At 50.7% G+C, this 14,977-nt stretch overlaps 1 protein-coding gene across 1 annotated transcript in view; it reads left to right on the top strand.

The window, feature by feature from the left end:
• LAMA5 (laminin subunit alpha 5) overlaps nucleotides 1-14,977 on the top strand; it is a 103,818-nt gene that overhangs the window by 35,325 nt on the left and 53,516 nt on the right. Inside the window, exon 2 of the mRNA XM_014956075.1 lies at nucleotides 13,264-13,381. The gene's annotated coding sequence lies outside the window, so the exon portion shown is untranslated. The remainder of the gene's footprint in view (nucleotides 1-13,263; nucleotides 13,382-14,977) is intronic.

Here is a 14,977-nt window from a genome sequence, read left to right on the forward strand (position 1 = left end):
GTGGGGGGGGGGGGGGGGAGGGGGGGGATTGCTGATTGCTTCCTGCTCTTCGTTAGCGTCAGGCGTTGATGGATAGGGCTCCTGAGTTTGCTTCTGCAATGAGCGAATAGCGCTGGGGGACAGTGGCCTCTTTTGGAAATGTGAAGCAGAGTCTAAAGGGTCCAATTAAGCCGGTCCCAGGGAGGGCTGTTTTGCAGCAGCCCTGGATGCTGGAGGGGAGCCCGCTGCAGTGATTTATCCCTGGGCTCTGCTGCTGCAGGGTCCCCCCTGCTGACCCACGGGCTGCAAGCCTATGCAAAAAGGTACTTGCAAGGGAGGTCTGGTTTGAAACAAAGCAGCCAATTTCCTTTCACCACAGACAAGCCTTATCTCGGGAGATTACGTTTGTCTCCAATGGAGCCCCTGGTGTCATAACGGGGGGCTCTTCCTGGGCAGATAGAGCTTTGGGAAAAAATCCCATAGCGGCTGCCTGGGCTCTGGTTGAGGCTGTGACTCATGAGCCCTGGCCTGTGGGGGAGGTGCTGGGACCAGGGAGTTCAGGCTTTTGGGGTTTTTTAATTTATTTATTTTAATTTTTATTTAAACCTGGCAGAGGAGAGGAGCTGCAGGGCTTGTTGTCCTGCACTTTGCTGAGTGAGGTAACTCGGGTGCCTTTCTGGTACCTGCTGCTCTGGGTCTGTGCCCCCCAGATGTTTCCATCCTGCTGTGCTCTCAAGGGAGAGGGCTGCCTGCCTCTTGCTGCGTTGGCAGCCCTAAAGATTTCTCCCAATAGTCCTGAATGTGCATATTGTCCATAGAAAAGATCTCTAGGACATGGTTGGCTCAGCCAGAGAGGAAAGGTGTTTTCCTCCAGCTCCTGGGAAACATTTTTCAGTGCAGCCTCACAAGTACCACTGCAGGAATCAACTCCTATAGGGTCATTGTCCTAAAAGGGTTCCACCATGGATTGCAGACAGGCTGCTTAATTAGTCTATTGTACCCAAGAGCAGACTGTGTTTTATGGTCCTGGCACAAACGTAGCTGAGGTGTGTTTGCCTTTTCTCTTCCTCCCGTGAGCCCAGTGGATGCTTGAGGTTAGTGATGGGCTGCAGACAGGTCTGTCCAGTTTGACCAGCGCTTCACCAAGCTGCACTGGAGGAATTTTGTAGTTACCCTGTCCTCATCAGCCAGGGGAGATGACTTCTCCTCATCTATGCATGCGAAACCCCATCCTGCCTCTGCAAGTGTGCTGGAGAGACAGGTTGCAAAAGAGTTTGCACTGGTGTGTATATATATACTTTTTTTTTTTTTTTCCCTTGGCTAATTCATGTTGTTCTGTGACGTTAAATGTTCTTTTTGAAGCTGGGGCAGGAAGAGGCTGGAGATAAGATGACAATAAAAGGCTGGAGTAAACCCTGGAAGCAGAGATAATGCACTTCAGAGAATATGGGTGAACTGGCAGGGTGGAAAGTTCAAGGAAATCTGAACTTCTTGCCTGTCAGGGCACTGACTTTTCTCACCAGCCGCTCTGCACAGCCAGCTCAGCCTCTGGAGGACCTGAAACAGCTTCAGGTTTAACTGGGACCACCTGTTAGACACGAGTTCATTCTGTTCAGGGCTTTATTGCATCATATATATTACTTCACTGAATTTTTTTCTTTTAATCATAGTCCATTTAAAGGATTTTGCTCTTGTACCTGGCCTAAATCACAAGGTCTCTCACGTACCCTCCTCAGCTTTCCCTCCCCTGCATTCTTGTTCCACAAATCCATCTTGTGCTGTCTGACACTTCCACAAAGAGGAGAAATTCATCACTGTGCGTTTTGTCTTGACTTCCTACCCTCCCACCCCAGTGTGTTGGGAAGCCGGCGTTGTGTCGTTAGGGATTCGTTAGCCCGATGGAGAGAGCTCTCCTGCCCGTCTGCGTGGCAGGTTTCTTTAACTCCCCGAGTTCGGGAGGTGCTGAAGGCAGAGGGATGACGGGGAGAACAATGAGCTGTAGGAACTGTTTGCAGGGTCACGCTGGCTCCAGGGGGTTTAAGATGCTTCCAAACCAAAATCCTGTCTCGAAGGATGGTTTTGAAATTAGTGAAGTGTTACATCTTGTAGGAGATTGAGAGGGCACTTGGGCTCTCTGCCTTCCTCTAGGTTTGGACCCACACTGAGAACCAGGCGAGCTCTCCTTTCTGACTGTACCCATTTCTTTGCTTGGCTTGAAACGCCCTTGGGGGTACCGTGTTGGTAGGCACCCTGCCTTTATTGGGGTGTAATTGAACCACAAATGGTGTTCTCTGAGCTGGGACAGCAGCAGTACGATGTAGGTGCCACATACAGTGATTTAGTTCAGCAATCCCAGGCTGATCAGCCCTGGCCCGTGCTGTCTCCGTACAGAAATTGTGCAAAAAATGATGGCCGTGCTGTGCTGCTGCCGCTCTTTAATTACGGAGCAGAAGAAACGAAGCAGTATGAAAGGTCAGCCCAGATTTCTTAGCGAGGAGATGTTTGCTGTTTGGAGGAAGTTGAGGAATTTTGGCCCAACGTGCACTGAAATTCCTGCCTGGTTGTGTGGGAGCCCTTGGACTGGGGAAGGCAGCTCCGCTCCCAGGTCCACTGAGTCTTCGCCTTGGCTTTTATTTGTAAGGACTTTGCATCTCACAAACTGCATCTACCCAAACTGGTGGGGGCTCTCACCCTCTGCTCTCCCCAGCCTCCTCCCAGGAAGGTTCTTGGAGAAGGGGCCACAGCCTGGGCAGAGCCTGGAGGACCCAAGAACACCAGGGGCTTTCTGCTCCACTGCCCTGGACCCCGGACCCACGCTTTCTCCCAGCTGTGCCCATACATCTGGGTCTGGAATGTGCCATGTTTTAATGACTTGCTTTCGTCACCATTGCTGCCAAAGTCACGGATTCCTTCTATATGTTTTAAAAGCAAACAATCCGTGACTGTGGGTGCTTTATTCTCTGCATCTCAGCACACAGGCAGCTGGGTGGACAGTTAACCAAATTAACTGAGAGCTGTTAAATTATACTCGGAGGAAACGAGAAAGCTTGGGAGCAGTGCTGAGCTCTGCCTGGCAAACTCTTGGTGAAATACTCTCCTGGTGACGTTGTCCTTGGCTGGTAGAGGGATGAACATGGTCTTTTAATGGAATCCTTTCTTTTCCCTGTTCTCAAGGTCATAGTTTCTGCGCTGTTGGACTGCATGTGGATAAACAGGAGGTACCAGGCAGGGCCATCGTTATTAAAGTATTACAGCTCTTGACTTCAAGCCCATTTTTCCTCTATCCCAGGAGTGGATGCCCAGGGAGCCCTTAGAGCCTGTATCTTCAGCTGCTGGGACAGTGTGGCAGTAGGTAGGGGCTGGGCTGGGCTCTCTTCCAGCCCTGCTAGAGCTTTGTCTGCAGAGATGGGCAGTCACTGGGGAGGAAAAGAGGTTTTTCTCTGAAGTTGGACTTTCTCCCCTCTGCACAGCAAGGAGTAATGGATAGAGGGTTTTTTTCAGCTGTCTGGGGAGAGGTTGTGGCAAAAATACTGTGTTATCCTCTCCTTTGTATGTGTGTGTTGGCTGTTGTTCGAGTCTTCCTCCACAGAGCACCCAGTTGGTGTTCTTCATCTGTCGGTGTAAGGTTGTTCCCTGAGCACAGGGGGCATTGGCGTGAGCTGCTCTTGGGGGAAGTGGACTAGATGGTCTCCAGAGGTCCCTCCCAACCCCCTATCATTCCGTGATTCTGTGAGGTTGTCAGTGTGGACAGGAGCATTGGAGGATGACCCAGATGGATGCAGAGGGAAGTGGATTTAGAAGGTTTATTTGCAGAGCAGCGCCATGCTGGAGCTCACCATGAGGCACTGAGTCCTTCACCCTGGGCCTGGGAACCAGCCACATCCTTCCAGGTCGGGCATGTCCTCATGGTCTAAAATTTGCAACAGTAGGATAGGACACTCCAAGGAGATTATTTTTTTTTTAGCCTCTTAAAGTCTAACTGGCATTAAAAACTGAGTCAGTTTTTTCCCATTAGCAAAAGTAAATCTCTGAGGATTGTGGGGCACAAATAAAACTGGATCTGCCCATTGGGTCTTCTGTTGCTGTTCTTTGCTTGGATTGTAAATTGGTTTTGGCTTCCAGCTGTTGCCATGGCATGGAAAAAAAAGAGAAGGCTGGTTGTCTATTAATCACCATTTTGAACTAATAGCTCAAAAAGACTTTCCCTCAGAGATCTCATCTCATAGCCTATTGTTTTCATTTGCATTATATGAATCAGTAAATAAAATAGATGCCCTGAATCTGTTAGGTAACAGATTTTACATGCAAGATGCTGAAATTCATAAAGAAAAACTGTAAAGAATAATGTGGTGAAGTGATGGGCTGGGTTCTGTATTTTTGCAAAAAATAATACTCTCCCTGTGTGAGAATTGACAGCCCCCTGAAGAGCTGCTGCTTCTTGCTGTCTCGAATAGCTGCTGTCGGATTAAAACCCTCAAGTCATCCTTTTTCTTAGCAATTTCAGATTTAGGATGCAGAGACGCCAATTAGTACTAGCAAGCAGGAACTCCCTCATTTTTCTATTTATAGAGAGGTGCATTTTTTCTGTATGTTTTGGGATTACTAGAGTCTTTGCTGGTATATTTTTTGTCTTGCTAAAATTAGTCACAACCCCCTGTCAGTTCAAGGGAGGAGAATTAAGGCAATGCACCAAGGGACTCTGCAAATCAGCCTCAAGAACAACGTGGGGTTTTTTCCTGCTCAAAGCCATCATCATGTAGGTGGCTTGATTTAAAAAAACCTGATTTGAGTGACTTCCAGTTAAATTCCTCTATTATACCAAGTCTTTCCAGGGCATCTGCTCATTGCTCACGGGTCACATGGAGCTGCTTCAGGCAGTTTGGCTTTTTTGCTTCTGCACCAAGTGCCTGTTATTTCACAGCTGGGGCTGCAGAAGCCCCTCTGTCTGTTGGTGCCTCTTGTGCCTCCAGGAGCCCACAGACCCATGTTCATTTTCCAGTTTTCTTCCTTTATCCACTTTCTTTCTCACCCCTCTGTTCAAGTAATGCCTTACTTCAGTGGGAGGAACACAGCCCTTTGGAAGAACCTGATGTGAATTGCTGCTAATCCTGCCAGTGACTAATTAGGATGCTGATATTTTCCCAGAACACCTGACTCCCAGAAAACATCCCCAGAAGCTTCCTACAAGCATTTAACAGAGACAATTGACACCTCAAGGTAAATACTCTGAGGATCTGAAATCCTGGATGCAGGTACCGTGTCTTATCTCTGAAGCATTAGGAAGTTTTGAGGGTGTCTTTACAGCCACCGTTGTGCTGGGTTTCCACTGGTGTTTGCAAGAGGATTAAAGCAGCTGGGAAGGGTCACAGTCCTCGGGGTTGGGGCACTTGCTCCTCTCTGTCCCACATCCTCAGGACTGGCCTTGTTGGGCCACCATTTGTCCCCTTTATGGGCTGCCCAAGGCTGTCCCCTGTGTGGTGGCAGGAGAGCCCACTTAGCCATTCCCCGAGGGTGTGCTAGTTCAAGTTTGGGCTAAAAGACAAATATGTAAGTCTTGTCTCTAGGGGTTACTTCACACTTTTCCCAGCATCTGAGAAGGTGCGAAGGCCATCTCAGCAGAGTGCAGGGTATCTCACAAATATTTAAGTCTTGTCTCTAGGGGGTTAGTTCACACTTCTCCCAGCATCCAAGAAAGTGTGAAGGCCATCTCAGCAGAGTGCAGGGTATCTCCTAATGCACAGTGAGAGCCTGGTGTGGGCAAAGCCCTTATCTGTGAGTGACTGAAGCCTCATCCCGAGGAATTCCAGCCATCCCTGCTGTGCTGGCCCCGTTTTGCTCTGCTGTGACACCTCTGGTTACCTACACCCACCGTGGGCACGTCTGGCTTCAGTGACACCCGGGTGGTACAGCGACACAGAAAAGGGACAATGCTCAGTTCAGAAGGACCCCACTCACTGGGGTTTAAGCACAAGCTTGTGTTTGAGCAGGTAGAGGTTGGTGTGTCAGCACCCCCTGAATGCTGTGCCTGTAGCTGGGTGGCACTCGCTGTTTGCAGCTTCAGGCAGGCACAGATTTAACGGGATTCTCCCCAAATCCCGCATCCTGCCCAGACTCCTCCATGCCTTTTACTTCTTTAGCATCAGCCACCTGAACCTGCTGCGTATCAGGCTCTTGCTGCTGCCCCTGTTGGTGCTCATTTCTAAAACTTGGTGTTTCTTAAGCCGTGCAGCCTCACAGAGCCACAAGAGGTGGCCCCGCTCTGCCCTGGCTTGTGCCAAATGCCACGGATTTGGTCCCACGAGGAGTTTTGGCAGGAGGCGTGCGTGGCGCTGGCTGGGCAGGGACAGCTCGCCCAGGAGGATGCTGTGAACATAAAGCAGGGCTGTGTGTGAAATCAGCAAACGGGCCAAATCGTTCTCAGAAGTGGCGTTTAAAGAAAAAATCCTTTGTGGAAAATGCTTTATCAGCTGTTCGCCCAAGCCAAGCCGCTTGGAAAGGGAACAGGCGCTGTTTAGAAAATAATATCACAGGCCGTTGGGTTGCTGTTGCTGTTGGTTGTGACACTGAGCAGGTTCCACGCTGGCTGGTGGGTCCCAATGTTTGGTTTCCAGGAGAGTGTTTTCTTTGATCTCCCTCAATAAAACCCTTGAATTTTGAGGGGAAAAAAAAATAATTTAGAAAAGGGGTTGGTGCAAAACTCAGTCCCTTCCCTTTCCCCGAGTCTTGGCTCTCCTCTCTCCCCAGCCCCACAGAGATGTTTGAATAATTGCAGCTTTGCTGTTCTGCCCCCTCCCACGGGGGTCTCGGGTTTGGGTATGTGACGGGCCAGGGGTGGCTGTCACCTCCCGGAGCAGCTGCCCCTGAGATCCTGCCTTGTCCCAGCCTTTCTGGAGGAAAGTAAGGGCTAACCCACCTCCTGGGGCAGGCAGCTCTGGTTTCTCTTTGAGTGGTGTGGGGCACCATGAAGGGTCTCTGAGCATGGGTGTGATGAGTTGCAACGGGCTCTGCAGACAGTGTGAGGAGATGGGTGGTTTCTAAAACTTGGCTATCAAAATCTTGGGATACAATGTATGGGAAGATCTCATGCAGAACCCTGTCACCCTGCATGAATCATTTGGAAAAAATCCTGTATTTTTAGGAGTGAGGTGTTGACACACACACACAGACGCAGAAGAGGCAGGAGGTGCTGGGAGCAGAAGAGGGAAATGGGGGCAAAGTGTGTGGTTTCGGTCCACGCCCATCTTTCAAACACTGACTTTTGTGCCTTTTTTTTTTTTTGACAGAGATGTTTGAATAATTGCAGCTTTGCTGTTCTGCCCCCTCCCACGGGGGTCTCGGGTTTGGGTCCGTGCAGGGCCAGGGGTGGCTGTCACCTCCTGGAGCAGCTGCCCCTGAGATCCTGCCTTGTCCCAGCCTTTCTGGAGGAAGGTAAGGGCTAACCCACCTCCTGGGGCAGGCAGCTCTGGTTTCTCTTTGAGTGGTGTGGGGCACCATGAAGGGTCTCTGAGCATGGGTGTGATGAGTTGCAACGGGCTCTGCAGACAGTGTGAGGAGATGGGTGGTTTCTAAAACTTGGCTATCAAAATCTTGGGATACAATGTATGGGAAGATCTCATGCAGAACCCTGTCACCCTGCATGAATCATTTGGAAAAAATCCTGTATTTTTAGGAGTGAGGTGTTGACACACTGGTGAGAGGGGATGGGTGGTGGTTTGGCTATCAAAATCTTGGGATACAATGTATGGGAAGATCTCATGCAGAACCCTGTCACCCTGCATGAATCATTTGGAAAAAATCCTGTATTTTTAGGAGTGAGGTGTTGACACACACACACAGACGCAGAAGAGGCAGGAGGTGCTGGGAGCAGAAGAGGGAAATGGGGGCAAAGTGTGTGGTTTCGGTCCACGCCCATCTTTCAAACACTGACTTTTGTGCTTTTTTTTTTTTGTGAGGAGTTTGTTTGATCTCTGGGACTTGAGTATTTTATAAAAAAGTGATGGATAAAAAGCCATGCCTGCTTGGAGGGGAAGTGCCTTTCTTTACTGCTGAGAAGGGTTGAAATGGTTACTGTGTGATTGGAAAGAAAAGGCAGGCCCATACTTAGCAGCAGCTAAATGTGAGAGATTTTAATGAAGGATTCTGCTGTGTGGGCTAGGAGGAAATAAATCTGCTGTAGGACAGCAGAAGCTCAGCAGGGGGGACAGTCCGGCTGTTAATGAGTAAAGCCATTTCTTCAATGAGAATAAATGATTACAGGCAAAGGATGTGAAAGTGGCAGATCACTGACCTAGAGAAATTCAAAGCAAGTCAGAAGCTCGCTGGCTTTCCAGGGCCTTTTCACCTTCCACGTACTTGTTTGTGAGGTGCCCGAGGAGGCTTGATCTCTATTGGCTTTAACTTCTGCCACCACTGCCGAGTGTTTCCAAGCCTGGCGAGTGCTCACTGTGCCCATGGGAGCTGGGCAACCATTTGCCTGCATGTTGGTGGCCATGGGGGCTGCAGACAGAGGTGACCCGTGCTCTTGGGGAGCTGCTTTTCCCTGGGATTGGGGACCGATAGCCCCATCCAGGGCCACCTCTTCCAGGTGGGCTGCATTGGACCAGGGCACTGCCTGGGGGGGCGATGGGCTTGGGAGGAAGCAAAAGCATCGGGGGAAAAATGAAAAAAACCCAAACCACTACTTTCTGCAGTGGTTTTGAAATGGTTTGTCTGGGTTTTCTCTGCTTTCCCTGCTTTGCTCTAGGGTTTGTGGGTATCTGGAGCTGCTGGGCAGTGACCCAGCCTGGGGTGCTCTGTGCCCCTGGATGCTGTAGGTGCCCACTCAGAAGCTCTCTGGGCTGGCCCCTGCTCCCGGCCGTGCTGCACGTATCCAGGAGGCCTCGTGTGCCCCTGAGGAGTGGGATTTATTGCCATTGAGCCGTACCTGCTGGCCTGCTCCACCTGATCCTTCCAGGAAATCCCAAGCAGGAATAGGGCTGGGAATGCTGTCCACGCGCCCGCTCCACGGGGATGTTTAGTGGTGGTTAGGAAGAGATGAACCGCTTTGTTTTTACATGGTGCTATTTTAATAAGTCAATGCCAAAGGTAATAAATCTGTCCTACAGAAAATTAAAGAGTGGTTTACTGTATAAACTACTCCTGCACGCTCCAGGGCATTGCTCCCGGCCAGCGTAGCCTGCTCGTACCTTGCTGTCAGAGGACAAAAAAAAGGGCTTCTCTTGCTGTTTGTCAAAATGCAGTTGCCAATATTCCAACAGCACGAAGATTTATTCTGTTTATTGAATGTTACTGGATGGCTTTGGGCACCTCGGAGGAATATCAGTGAGAATTCACTAAAGAGATGCAGCATGTGGCTGGGTCCGGTTTGCTGTCTTGGTTCCACATGGACCTCCCAGAGCTGGACAACTGAAGTCAGTGCCTTGAGGGAGGGAATAGAGAGGAGAAGTGTGAGTTTGCCATTGTGTGCTGTTCCTGCAGGTGGACGGATGGACGGACAGAGAATGTGCTGCTCCAAAAGCAGCTGAGTTTCTCTTGCCTCTCTGGGTCCTGGTGTTACTCTTCAAGTCTGTGCACTGCCACACTGGGCAGGAATCACAATTATATTCCCATGGGATTTTGGTGCTGGATAAAGCTGCCCACCATCTGACCATACAAAGGGATGGAATGGAACAGACAGACGGACAGAGAACATGTTGCTCCAAAAGCAGCTGAGTTTCTCTTGCCTCTCTGGGTCCTGGTGTTACTCTTCAAGTCTGTGCACTGCCACACTGGGCAGGAATCACAATTATATTCCCATGGGATTTTGGTGCTGGATAAAGCTGCCCACCATCTGACCATACAAAGGGATGGAATGGATGGGAGATGGAGGAAATGCCCTCATCTCCACCTTCCTCTCCTGGCTCTGGGACTTGCTCCATCCTTCCAGGCACTGGGGCAGCCACAAGTGATTGTTACTAAGGAAACAATGCTTCAAAACCACCACCAGCAACATCAGCCAGATGTAGGGATGTTACTATTTTCAAAGAAAGTTGGTTGCTAATTAAAATACTCCTGTCAGAATTTCCTGGCTGAAAACTTGTTTCGTGAAATCCCGGGTGGTGGTTGGGGGTTGAGTTGTACCTGGCACGTTTTCAGAGGAGGTGAAAGCAAAGGGTCTGCCAGGAGACAAGTGTGTGCATCAAACGTGCTGCTTCACCTCCTTCCTCCCTGGAGAAGGGAAGAAAGACTGCCCAAGAGGCTGGGAGCATAGAGGTTTTTATTCATCTGACTGATAATAGGAGCTAAATAAAGGCTTCGGAAAAAAACCCGACCATTTCTCTTGCAATATTGGTTGGGCAGAACTGTACTGGAACTAAACATGGAATGAAAAGTCTGGCTTTTCTGCCAGCTCTATTTTTAGAGCTACTGCTCCCTCTTTGTATCTCTCTGAGTTTTCTCAGCGTATGCACTTGAAGCAGGCAATCTGCCCTTATTTATTCCGGCAAGATAAGGATGGTGCGTGGAGGGGCAGGGCACTCGCCAGATTTGACAAAAATCCCTCTGAATACCAGGATGCGGGTCCTGTTCCAGCAGCGGGGTCACTGCGGTCGCAGACTCCCGAATATTTCTGTGCTCCATCTAGTAATGACTCCAACCCTGACGTGCTGGGGGGAGCGGGTGTGTGATTTTGGCTGGCTGCTTTGTGTCCCAAAATTGCGGTCACAACTGGAATAAAATTCAGCCCAACGGGCTGGGCTTTGCGTCACATTTCAGTGTTTGTGCAAAAACCAACTCTCACTGTGCACCAGTTTGACTGGTTCATAATCCGTGTTCTCCAGAGGCAGGGGACTTCTGAGAGCTGGAAGTGTGAGAGGAGGCTGGATTCAAGGACATTTAATTAGGAACATTTCTTTCCAGCACGGAACTGGACAGCGAGGAGGACCCCCCAGAAACTCCATGGGATTTACTGACTATAAACCCATAGCTGGCTTTGCAGAAAGATAAATGCAGAAGACGGGGATGTGCCTCACATCTCTCTGTGTTTGTGGTTGCTCTTCATTCAGAGCAGACACCCCAGAGCCTGAGACCAGAACACATGCAGGTGATGCTGAAGCCGCGGTGAATTTTGTCCGGCTAAAGATTATGCCAGATTCCAGCAGGAGCATTCATGTATTCCCTGGAGAATAAAGCTGGAGGAGGATTTGCAGTGGAGGGAAGGTGTAACTGGCTGGTGCTCAGCCCTGTTCCTGTGCCAAGAGGCAGATGTTGAGCTGTGAGAACTGGTCCTGCAGAGACAGCAGCTGCTGGAGCTGAAGCCTCTTGGGCTTCGCTAATACCAGCTCTGTTGAGAGGGTATCAGGCAGAAAATGCTGCTTCTCCCAAAAAGCTGTCTTGTGTGCCCTGACAGAACACAGGTCAAAAATTAAGGCAGCATTTAGGTCTGATTTTCCTTGGATTTTAGGAACTTGAAAGTGGTGTTAGCTTACCCCTTGACTGGGCCCACAGATCTTGTGGCAGCAGGGAAGTGTGTTGGGTGACCGCTTTGACTTCTTCATTTCTGGATGGCACCGGTCCTTAGCAGTGCAAAACCTGAGAGTGGTGACAAATCCCACCCTCCTGCCCATTTGCAGCTGCAGAACGGCCTCTGACCTGCCGTGCTTCAGGATCACGTGGATATCCCACCTGGATCTAGTCCACTGCTCCTCGAGCATCTCTCTCAATCTCCCTTAGCCTACAGCCAGGCGTGAGCCCGGGTACCACCAGTCTGTGGTGGGAGCCAGCACAATCCCTGATACATAGAGAAGCTGCCCCGAAGCTGGAGGAGAAGGTGCCCCGGAGCCAGAGGAGTGTCTGGCAGGAGCCTGGGGAAGTTTTTGTCCGTGTGTCCTGCTGAGGAGGAGACCAAGCTGATGCCAGTCCGTGGGGCTGCACCCCTCCTCCTGCTCCATACCCTCTGGCAGCGCTCAGCCCCCTCACTGACTGACCACAGCAAGACATGTGCTTTATGGATGTCTTGGTGGATTTAAACACCTCTTCCTTGTCTTTTTTTCCCCTTAAAAAGTCTCCTATTGGTTGTCAGGGCTGTTTTGGAAGCACGTTATTATTAATGCTCACCCTCTGGCTGGACATGGTGTGTGGCCAGGGCAGGGCTGAGGTGGGGGCTGCTGCTCTGCCCCCCCAGCACTTGGTTATGGCTGAGAAGGGCACAGAGCCCTCCTTTCCCTCCCCTTGGAGAAGTGTCCCTCTGGGAACCTGTGAGTCTTTGGGGGCTGTATGCTCATACAGCACCAGCTTTGTACAAGGAGGGACTCCTGAGCTATAAATCTCAGCTTTTCAAGTACTGAACTCCCTTTTGGATTGTTTTTGACGTTAGGAATTTTCTCTGATAAGAGAACTTTATTTGCCTTTAAATATCACTTTGTGACAGGATGATGGAGTGGGAATTCTTGGAGCGAGCCCGTGCCAGCCGGGGAAGGGAAATTCTGCTGCGGCTTTTGTTTGTCTCCAGCACTGACATTTTAGCTCTTTAAAAGAGTACGTTTATTTTATTCTTGGCAAGGGTGTGTGAGCACACGTCGGGGTCCAGACAAATGGGAGCAGCCCAGTGTCAGAGCTGGGCTGAAGCCAAGTGGGTCTCCTGCTATCCCCTCCCGGTGGCACCTGGGGAAGAGGAGCTGTGCTGGGGACTTTTCTGCAACCAACTTAAACCCACAGGTTGGGTGGGTGAAGCAGGGCTGCCATGTAGAGAGCCTTTAAAAAAAAACCCAACAAACACAGATTCTGTGATATTGTGTGCAAGGTGCGGTCAGGTGTTCCCAGGCTGGCAGGTGTATAAAGTCCAGGATGTCACCAAGTCCCCCAGAACAGCTTTGTGGCACTTAGCAGCTTTTCATGATCACCTTGCAGAGCTTGGTGGTGGGGACCAAGCCTTTACCTTGCCAAGCCAGGATGAGATTCCCTTGGTAGGGCTCTGGCAGGGCAGTGGTTTATAGTGGTGCCAGCTCGGGTTGAGGCTAAGTCGAAGGTGTTGCCCAGCACAACCTTCCAAGTTCAGCCCGTAGCCACAAAGTCTGTGTTTTATTTGCATTTGGACCAGTGGGAGCGGAGCTCCCTAATCTGTCTCTCTCCAGCAGCCCCGTTTTATCACGATCCATTTAGATACGGCGGATTTTGCTCCACAAGCTGCTTGCGAGCAGCAGGATCTGCAAAGTGCCAGCTCCTTTATTCAGCTTGGGTACCACTAAGCTCTCCCTGGATTTCATGATGCCTTGAGCAGCCAACTAACTCTGTGTTCCTTTCTTTCAGCTCTTCCACGTGGCGTACGTCCTGATCAAATTTGCCAATTCCCCTCGTCCTGACCTCTGGGTGCTGGAGCGATCGACTGACTTTGGCCTCACCTACGAGCCCTGGCAGTATTTTGCCTGTGAGTATGGCAGTGTTGTGAGACAGCTGCAGCTCTAACGCCAGGCAGTGAGGCCACAGTCAAAATGGCTCTTTCTGCAAGCCCTGGGTTTGGAGTTGTTTCTGTTGATGGGGTGTGTGTCCCCTATTTCTCCTGCTCAATAAGGCTGCAGGAGTTGAAGCTCAGGTCAGAGCAGCTCGGTGACGTTGTGGTGCTTCTCAGAGCAGGAGAACTTTCATGCTTTCTGGGACTACGTGTATTATTTAAAGTATTACCATTGGTGCCCACACAAATCTCTCTGGATGCCAAAGTTGGCACCAGTGTCAGTGGCTGGGCATTGCTGATACAGGTCTGGAACATGAGGTTTCTTATTGTCTCCTCCCTGCCCTCCTCTCTCTGTCTGCCCTGTGCCGTATCCGTGGTGGCACATCTCAGCTCCTCCAGAAGCAAACCAGTGGCTCATTTCCAAGGGTCAGGAGGCAGAAACCAGTCCCCTTGCTCTGGTTGGTACTGGAGGTTGGATACAACCTGTGCAGGGCAGGAAACCGCTGTCCTGCTGCTGTTCAAGGTGGGATCAAAAACGGCTGGAGAGGGTGGCTGCAGAGATCCAGGCTGTGCGTTTGCCTTCCCCATTCTCTGATGAAAACCTGATCCCTTTAGAAACAGCTGGTTCTGCAGCGCTCTTCTCCCAAAGGGTCTGTGGGGTAGCCAGATGCTGAGGAACTTGTTACCCACCAGCCTCTCCCAGAAGCAGCAGCAGTAATTGGGAGAAGATGTGAGTTAGATCCACAGCCAGAGCTTAAAGCCTGGCAGAGGAAGGACCTGGGAGCGCTCGGAGGCCTCTAGAGGCTCATATTTCTGGCTTAACCTGTCACCCTCTGCTTTACCTTTGCTGGCCTTTTGTGCAAGAAAGAGCTGCAGACATGTTACCCACCCTGTTGCCTTAGTGTGGTAGCTCCTCTGCAGTGCGGATGTTTTCCCCTCTGCTGTGTGCTGGTGGGGAGTTATTGCTGTCAAATTCCCTGCTTTCCTTTTTTTTTTTATCTTCTCTGAGAATTTCCCTTCCAGCTCTGTAGCCTCTCCCGGGGCCCCTTGTGGTCACGTTATTGCCTGGTCTGGGGCTGAGAGGGAACTTCTGGCCCAACTCGCTTGTTCCTGCGTGTGGTGGCACCACTGCAGCATCGGGGGTCCTCTTCCCACCCTGGGGTCCTCCTCCCACCCTGGGGTCCTCCTCCCACCCTGGGGTCCTCTTCCCACCCGCAAACATCAGCCCCTGCTGTGACTCCCCCCTTCAGAAATGACATGCAGTGACACAGCCCAGTGGAAAATTCCCATGGAACTAAAGAGGTGGCTGCTCCAAAACCTGCCAGATCCGCTAGCACAAGAAGTCCTCTGCGGAGGTTTATTTTTGGCACGGGGAATTCTGTAGGTGGTCTCATAAAAACGCTGGTCAGTTCAGCAAGAGGGTTTAAAAGCAGAAATGTAAGCGTTCTCCACAGACCCCAGCGAGCCTTGCCCTGGGTGACACTGTCCCCGTGCTGCCCCTGGAGCCCTGCTCCTTGTGGGAGATGTCCCGTTCTCCAGGCAGCCCCGTGCCCCCCAGCCAGGCTGCTGGGA

The sequence above is a fragment of the Calidris pugnax genome, unplaced genomic scaffold (assembly GCF_001431845.1).
Source record: "Calidris pugnax isolate Ruff unplaced genomic scaffold, ASM143184v1 scaffold50, whole genome shotgun sequence".
NCBI classification, from domain to species: Eukaryota; Metazoa; Chordata; class Aves; order Charadriiformes; family Scolopacidae; genus Calidris; species Calidris pugnax.